Source organism: Lepisosteus oculatus, chromosome 4 (assembly GCF_040954835.1).
Source record: "Lepisosteus oculatus isolate fLepOcu1 chromosome 4, fLepOcu1.hap2, whole genome shotgun sequence".
NCBI lineage: Eukaryota > Metazoa > Chordata > Actinopteri > Semionotiformes > Lepisosteidae > Lepisosteus > Lepisosteus oculatus.
This window is the reverse complement of record NC_090699.1, coordinates 6844037-6853105: the sequence shown is the minus strand read 5'-3', so window position 1 is coordinate 6853105 and position 9069 is coordinate 6844037. Positions and strand designations below refer to the sequence as shown.

Genomic DNA, 9069 nt, shown 5'->3' with positions numbered 1-9069 from the left:
CTCCATCTATCACTCTCTCACAATTCATCATGCGTGAATTAGTCAAATTAAAACTAAAATGTGTTTACAAAGAAAGTGGATTACAGTACAATTGGGTATGTATTATTAGCAACAAGGGGTCATCGTTATGATTTCTCTATTAATATCAAATCCCTCAACTTGTTCACTTGTGGTTATTTTGGAAACATTTTGACATGTTCCTTTTAACTACATTGCTGTCGATATTCTAGCAATATACAAAATGAAACGCTTGTAGTTTATAATGTAGGGCGGTCTAAATGAGTTAATCTTTGATGCAGGAAAAATAAATATATTTCCCACAAGCTATACTATTGTGGCAGTACAGTAGCAGTTTGAAATTATTCGTTGTTATTAATAAATCACTTAGCTTCGAACATGTTGTGATATTTAGAAATATCAAAAATGTCAATATAGTGTCCGTAATATTTGCTATTTTAGTTTTTCAAAGAAATGTTTATTTGTCAAAAGAAAATGCATGGCAACAGCTTAGTTCAAACCCCCGACCTCCAGCATGCAAGGCACACACCTAAGCCATTACACCACACACATTACCTTGAGTGAATGAATTAAACTGATGTAGACATTTACAAAGAATGTGTACTACTGTGATAATTTGAGCTATATGAATATAATTATATTATATATATTCCCTATTAATCAAATTCTAAAGAGTATGCGTTTCTTTACTTCGATAACAAGCTCAAATATTCATAGGAAATGTTAAAACATTATAACTTTATATGAAGTATATATACTTAATATAGTCAGAAGGAGCATGTAAAAATGTTTCCAAAATAACCACAGTATGTAACCGAATGAAAGACTTTGATGCTTCAAATGTTTAGGAAGAAAGTGGAATACTGGTGTGTATTTTTTATTTAAACTACCAATACCAGCCATATACAATTTACATAATATGTTTATGTTCCTAAATTAATATCATTTATGACCTTCAGATGCGTTATGCTCCTCTTCTTTTTATGCTCAGCTAATAAAATTTCCCTTTAGTTGTAAAATTCCATATTAAGCGGATTAAAACACGCACAGTAAAGACATTAAACGATTAAATCATTTCACTAACGGGGTTTTACCGTGCATTTTGAATGGCTGCATCTGTAACTAAAAATGACCTTGGATTTGCACCCAAATTGGATGGTTTTTAATGACAATTGATTGAGATGCATGGAGTGAGATCCTACTATTGCCTGACTGAAATTTTAAATCTTACTTTGGCCTTTGAGCTTTTGAGCTAGCCTTTGACACACCTATTATGCTGGTATTATTACTCTTAACTTAGCACTTCAGAGCAACGAGACTCAAGAATACCTGAAGGAGACTTGTAAAAAAAATCCACCTTTGAAACTGTGGGCGGTAGAAGCAAGAAGAGAATTAAAGAATACCTTGGATTTTAGTTTTACTGGGGGGATAGCTTATATATTGCCCGATTGAAGTTTCAAATCTTCCTTTGATCAAGAGTGTTTTAAATCTGAAATTATCAAACTGCGCAGTCAACACTATTTTGTAATTTACAGCGTACAGTTTATAGCTACTGCCAGGCGGAGCAAGCGTTACCAGGTGCGTCTAATTGAGTTTAACAGGCGGTTGTCTTCTGTCGATTTAAATACCTCCTTTCAAATCCCCCTACCCTCCAAAATCAGGTTGTCTTGCAGATGAGGCTTTCGAGGTTTCAATTTTAGTCGGCATTTAAGTCTCTGATTTGGTCTCAAGCGAAATATGTAGTTGCTGTTCTTTCGTCAGGAAGTAAGTATACAGTAGAATTATTTTTAGTCGCAACTAAGTTCCAGTTTTTCAGCACCTTGAGTCTGTCCAGGCAATGTTCAAGGATGGAAATATTATCCAGTGCAGGTAGGATTTAAAAAAAATATATATATCTAATGGATGATCAAGTAAGCTTGAAAAAGCGATATGAACTTGTTCATGGGTTTGGAGAAAACATAGCTCTTTCCTCCGGTGGACAGAATGCGTCTCTTACAGGAGTTTTTTTTTTTTAGCGCTACAGTTCTGAATTGTTAAAACAGTATTTTTGTTTCGTGCGCCGGATCGACGCGCTTCATTATCTAACTGATGTGAACAGGGATCTACACTTGTTTTGGTTTGCGCCGTATTGAAACACTTCATTATTGGACTGTACTCATAACATTATCTAGACTCTGACTGCGCCGACGTGTTCGTGAAGGTTCCAGAAAGCGCTGTACTCTCTCCACGTCCCTCCGATTTGACAGTCTTTACCGAAGCGAAATGCAGTCGGTAGTAAACTGAACGTAAGTCTTTGCTTTTCTCCTGTAGTTCTGTTAGTCTTGTATTCTGAAAAAAAAACCACAATCTTCGTTCGGTTGCAGTCATTTCAGTTCTGACTGCTGAATATAAATATAAAACCGTAATTTCAGTCTTCCCTCCCAATCATCTATTGTAATCAATCTGCTTTTCTCGTTCTGAGTGATGGGGGGGACTGCAAATAGCCGATCACTGATTTAATCAAGTAATAACACTTGACATCACTTCTATTGTCTTTGTCTCAAAGTATTTAAAATGGTCATATTTCGGGGTTAGAAAGAATCCGCATTGACGAGTACATTTCAAACCGCGATAAAAGTAAAACATCCTCTAATTGACATCACAATATACATGGAATTTCCAGCTACTATATGTGCAGCACCATGTTCTGTGATTCGAAACGAGGCTACGAAACTTCCGGTAAGGTGAAGCAGCCCCATGACATTGTACACCAGCAGCTGAATACACTTCTTTTAATCCAAGAGAAATATTGCTTTCGTTTTTGTGATGGTTTTTGGGAAACTCTGCATGGAGATCACGTTTGAAAATGTCTGCATTAATTTCCTTTTTTAAAAAATTATATAATGTTAGCATGTCCAAAGGGGTTGGGCAGCCAGTTGACCACAGAGTTTTTTTTTGGTTCCTCTCCTCCGTTGTCTTCTGTTCCGTACTCACAAAATGTATGGTTACTTGCATTGTTAAGCACTTTGTACTTATTCTATCGTACATCACATTACCTTAGTTATCACAGTGACTAGTGAGCAGGAAGGGCCGCAGCTCATCACAGGTGTTGGAGTACTAGTGCTTTCAGAAAGTTCATGATTTTGTATTTATTTTGTTACTGAGATTTAAATAACTGGCCTGAGAAATTGGAACTTGAACTGTGATTTTTTTTTTAATCAATTTGTGGGATATGGGGAGTGATCGATGATATGAGAGTGGAAAACTTTGAAGCCTGGTCACCAAAACGAAAATTCCTCTGAACTTGAGGAATTCAGAGAGGGTATGGGTTTTAATGTTCATCTCTCCGAAAATCGAAGCTTCATGAACCTGAGTTCATTAGGGATGACAGACTGAAGGCCAGAGGGAGTACCACAACCTCAGAGCTCATTGTCTCCGATATGCTCCTTTTTCTACAAGAGTGCCATTACATATGTGACCCTAATGGGAATGGTTTGAACTGGTTCCAGATCCATACTAGTTTTAGAGGTACCGTGATCTCCATCATCTTTGTGTGTGAGTACAAAATGCATGGAAAAGTTTTTCTACACAAAGCATGGTGTTTTTTAGCAACACTCAATCCTAGCTAGAATGAACCCCTGTGCATTATACTAGAAAGCCCCCCCAGGACAAGGATTAGTGGAACCCCTTGTATAGAGGTGGTGTTGACCATGGTCCAGTCAAGAAGACCAGTGTGTAAAGATTCCATATAGAGGGTGTTTAATACTGTCCCCTTTCTGAGACCACACATCCACCCTCCCTGACTCAAGAAAAAAAATGATTTTTACTTAAATGCAGAAATTGCACACTGCTGTTCTTGTGTTATCCCAATCTGCTGAGAAAATTGAAGTCCTTTGGGTAGGTAGTTCCCCAGTTAAATGCTAAAAGACCCACTAAAATCTTAATTGATGGTCTGCTACACCTATTGCAGCTCCAATGTATGGTGCGATAGTTGCAAGAATTGTTGATCAGGAAGAAGAAGTTCAGAGCCTAACCAGTTCTTGTTATGGTAGCAGCAGCCTAGGTCTTCCTTCCTTCTAGTACAATGTGGTATAGGAGAACTAGGTGCTTTGCTCTTCACACACCCTTTAGTCTCCACTTTTAATGCTGTTTTAATGGTACAGTCAACTAACTTCATTTCTCTGTTTGGCTTTATTTCATGTTTCTCCTTGAGGAGCAGCCCCTTGGATAGGTACATACATCATGGCTTACTCAACCACAGCATGCATGGTTGGTGGCCAGGGAGGAAATCGCTTCTACTTTGATGGCCAGAATGACGGTGCCACGCTGGAGAAGATTGGTGTGTGGGTAGGGGGCTGGCAGGTAAGGCCGTGAGGATCTGGCTGACCAATGGGGAGGTCCGAGAGTTTGGAAATCCGGGCTCAGATTACCAGGAGTTCGAGTTCGAACCTGGGGAGATCTTCACCTCCCTCTCTCTGTGGGGGAACGGAGCCGGGACCCGCCTGGGAGCCATCAAGTTCAAGACCAGCCGCAACCGGGAGTTCTTCGTGAAAATGACGGAGTGGGAGCTGCAAACGGAGTACCCTATGGATGTGGCTTCGGGAATCTGCCTGGGGGTTATGGGACGGGCGGAGGTGGACATTGACTGCTTGGGCTTCATCTTCATGAATGCCATCGAGTCCACGATCATAACCAATGTGGAGTACCCCACTCTGGAGGATGCCATACCCCAGGTTACCACGGAGGCCATCTGGTGCATGATTTACGAAAACCCTTCTTCTGTCACCCAGGAGTACGCCCTCGAGACCTCCAAAACCATAACCAAGACCTCCTCCTGGTCTGTCTGCAACCGGATGGAGTTCACCTTTGACATCCAGGTCGATGGGGAAAGTCCCGGAGATCTTGGACACCTCACCTCGGTTTAGATGGACCCTAGGAAGCAGACGCAGGTATAAGTTGGTGAGTGAAATGGAGACACAGGAGCAGCTGTCGTTTATGGTCCAGGTTCCTCCAGGGAAGATCATGGATGCTGCCATCACCATCGGTCACGCAAAAGCGGATTTTCCTTATTCCGGCATGGTGAAAATCGTCTGCAGGAATGGAAGTGTACATTTGTTTGAAACCAGCGGCACCTACAGAGGCCTGGCTTACACCAAAGGGACAGTAGTTGTGAAGGAGTCTTTGCTCGTGAATGCCAGCTAGATGAACAAACGAAAAATAAAGATTGGTGATGCATGCTTTGGCTTTATTCATGTCTGTGTAATCATAACCAAAATTCAGGTTTGGTAAAACTTTAGCAAGGGAGCAACAGTGCCTGCTCTTAACTGTGTTCAACATCCATCCCTTTTCTAATTGCTTCTTCCAATTCGGGGTTGGTGAGAGGAGCCAAAGCCTATCCTGATAAGCAACTGACACAAGGCGGCGTACACCCTGTATGGAATGCCAGTCCATTACAGGGCAGATGCACACACTGACATTTAGGGCCAGTTTTCCCCAAGAGATTAATTAACCCCCCAAAAAAACATGCTGGGAGGTTCTGTCCAACATATCCTCTCAACTGTGCAAACAGGATTTAAAGCTCTTCTATCTGGTCATTACTTTTTCAATAGGCAGTCCTGTTGCTGTAGGCTCTAGGCTTTCACCACAGCAGGAACAGCTCAAGCCAAATTGGTCCTCAAGTGGACCAGGCAAGGACTTCTATAAAACAGAGTTGGGCACTATCTAGTAACTGAGTACTGCAAGATCCTTATGTTTCTTCATAGATCTGGTTTTTAGAAGCTTATTCTGAAGTTAGGTAATCATATCTAATCCATCATGCTGTTCCATGAGAACAATATTAAAGTGCTTAGTGTTGTGCTACCCTATGTTAACTCAATTATTTTCTTTCCCATTAATTACTAGCTCAGGGTAAAACAATTTCTAATTTTTTTTTTATTTAATTATTTGTTTCACAACACTACTCATTGAACGTGAGCTGCCAGCAGTGATGTAGCTGGTGTGAGCATTTAAACAAAGATTAGCAGGAGCCCAGTGATTTCAAAGTAAATGTAACATTTCTGTGAATGTAGACATTTTAAAAGAAAGGTGACCAAATTGTGAAAGGCGATTCCCCTACTTCAATAAAATGTATTTGTCCGAGTCTGCACTTTCTGTTCATGTCATTCAAAATCAGTAAAGACCTATAACCAAAGAAAATTACAGAGGGGAAAAATATATTTTTAATGCAAAGGGATTGTAAATACAACTTTGCTCATTTCAAGTCATTTGAAACAGATCTCAGCCCTTACGTGCAGTAAAATCTTAAAGTCTCTGTAGCATTCAGGATCCACCAGGGAGCATTCACTACCCGAGTGGACTAATGCATCTGACTGGAGTGTTTGTCTGGATTCGTGCTTGGCAAATCTGATGTGGAGCAGGTGAGTCTCGGTTCACATACTCTCCAGAAGGTGAGGAAGTGGGCTTCAGGTTAGTGTCCAGTCAAGGATGTAGTCCCAATTGATACGCTGTGCTTGTAAAATGGGGTTAGGGTAACATACTGTAGTATTCCTTGTAACTACTCCGCCTTGGGCCACTGCGTATGGTAAAATAAAAAAGCTAGACTACGTAAATTACTTTTCTGGGCCTGAACTCTAATTGGAGTATATACTGGTGGTCAAGGACTGAGCTGCCTATCTGATCGAAATCTTAATTTTTACTTTGATCACCGTTTTTTGAGGAGTTTTTGTAATATGTACTTTAATTTACTCCAGCCTTTTTATTTCCCGGTGTTGTGAATTTGAAGTTACCTCTTTGTGTATTCGACATTATTTTACATTTTGTATTAGTAAAATAACGAACTGCTTTGATATTATATAAAGGTGATACCAGGTAATTTAGAACAACATTTTTACTTAAAGCGTACAGTTTATATTGTAATCTAATTGCCGAATACATGCAAATAAGGAATATACAGCGTCAGGCGTTTCTAACTATATGATGAATTGTGCTTCGTCGCCTTATAAATCAGGTTCAGAAGATCTGAATTACGTGTAAGAATATTTCATTCTTCTGGAAAGATCAGTGTTGTTTTGAAATAAGGCTTTCCCTAGTGAATATGTCACTATTTTCTTTTCCCAGTTGCAAATAAGTATAAGACTGTAGCAGTTTATTTACTGTACGTGCATGAAGAAAGTTCGAAGGTGGATCGCTTGAGAATTTGCTCTTCTTTGGGACTACAATGGTGGATTGTGGGTTCAGGATAGTCTAGTTTTGGAAGCCGTATTGACATACTTTTTGTATGGGTGGAGCTCTTCAGTCAAACCTCATCTCTATGACTTGTTAGAGTACATATGGGGATCTGGAGAAAACAAACGGTTTATTTACTGTACGTGCATGAAGAAAGTTCGAAGGTGGATCGCTTGAGAATTTGCTCTTCTTTGGGACTACAATGGTGGATTGTGGGTTCAGGATAGTCTAGTTTTGGAAGCCGTATTGACATACTTTTTGTATGGGTGGAGCTCTTCAGTCAAACCTCATCACTATGACTTGTTAGAGTACATATGGGGATCTGGAGAAAACAAACGGGGGTGATTCCCCTATTTTAACTGCCTTACTGTAACTCTAGAGAAAAGCAGTCATAGTTAATACAGCATGATTGTCTGCGGAATCATTTGTGGATTAGTTGTGATCTGTTTTTACTAAAGTGCGCTATAATTTCTGCAGTTCTGTCAGCAGTCTAATAACCCTATACTTAATTTCACACTCACTTCAGATCAAATACTGAAAGTAAATGGCTCTTCTCGGTCTGTGGACTAGAAGGTTATATTCCAAAGAAATAAAACCTATTTTATGTCCGTTTTCTAGATAATGGTTCAAGTGTTTGATTTCTGAGCACTTTAGGTGTCTAACGTTTGTTGAATGAGCTTGGCAGGGTGCGCTATCACTCAAGTTGAATTTGGTGGTTGAATGTGGAGTTCAAGGAGTATAACCTTGGCTTACACTTTACCACTCACCTGTGTGCCCCTCAAAGCTGTAGTCGGAGAAGATAATTTAATTTTGCTCTCCCTTGCTCTGTTTGAATTGATTATATTTTGCAAGCTATAATCTCTCTTCTGTTTATTTAAGGCTGCATATGTTCTCTGGTGAACTGCAGCAAAACTCTCCATTACTAGGCAGCCAGAAAACCTCCTGTAAATAAGATAAGATCACTTTATTGGCCATATGCAGTTTCTTATGTTAGGAATTTGTCTTTTCGCATACCCCAGCTTGCTCTCCATGAGATTAACAGACAGGGAGAGAAGTTTGGGGTCAGCGTGCAGAGTCAGCCATTTATAAGGTGCCCCTGGAGCAGTTGGGGTTAAGGGCCTTGCTCAGGGGCCCAACAGAGTAGGATTCCTCTGCCGGCTGTGGGATACGAACTGGCAACCTTCCAGCCACAGGTACAGATCTTTAGCCTCAGATTTGAAACCTGTGGCACAGACAGAGGTCTCACTTACACCAAAGGGACACTTGTTGTGAAGGAGCTATTGAAAATAAATACAAGCTAAACTAATGAAGGTTCAGGTTTTGTTTTGAATTCATCCCCAGCAGCTTTTTTTTTTTTGGTGTGTTGGGGGAGGGGGACGTGCTGAAAATAAATTAATTGGAAACATGCTTATTGTCCAACCAAGGTCCTGAATCTTTGTGGTCATTAAAAATCCCAGGGCATGTAGGAGTAGGGATGTTCCCCCAGTGTTCCCCCAGTGTCCTAGCCAAATTTCCCTTTGGCCCTTACCAATCACGGCCTCCTAATAATCCCCATCTGTGAACTGGCTTCATCACTCTGTTCACCTCCCCACTGGTAGCTGATGTTTGGTGATTTTGGTGAGTATGCCAAAGATAGTGGAGGAACTTTGGCTGCTGTCGCATCATCCAGGTGGGGCTACACACTCTGGTGGTGGTGGAGGGGAGTCCCCATTACCTGTAAAGCGCTTTGAGTGGAGTGTCCAGAAAAGAGCTATATACTGTAAGTGTAAGGATTTATTATTGCTTAAGCATTACGAAAAGTACCAACTGAATTCTTCCTCCCATCGAGAATAATGCACTTGGCTTTGG

The 9069-nt window shown here is 40.4% G+C and overlaps 1 pseudogene; it reads left to right on the top strand.

Moving 5' to 3' along the window:
- The first annotated feature begins 1614 nt into the window (after positions 1-1614).
- LOC102685926 (aerolysin-like protein) lies at positions 1615-5233 on the top strand (annotated as a pseudogene).
- The last annotated feature ends 3836 nt before the right edge of the window (positions 5234-9069 follow it).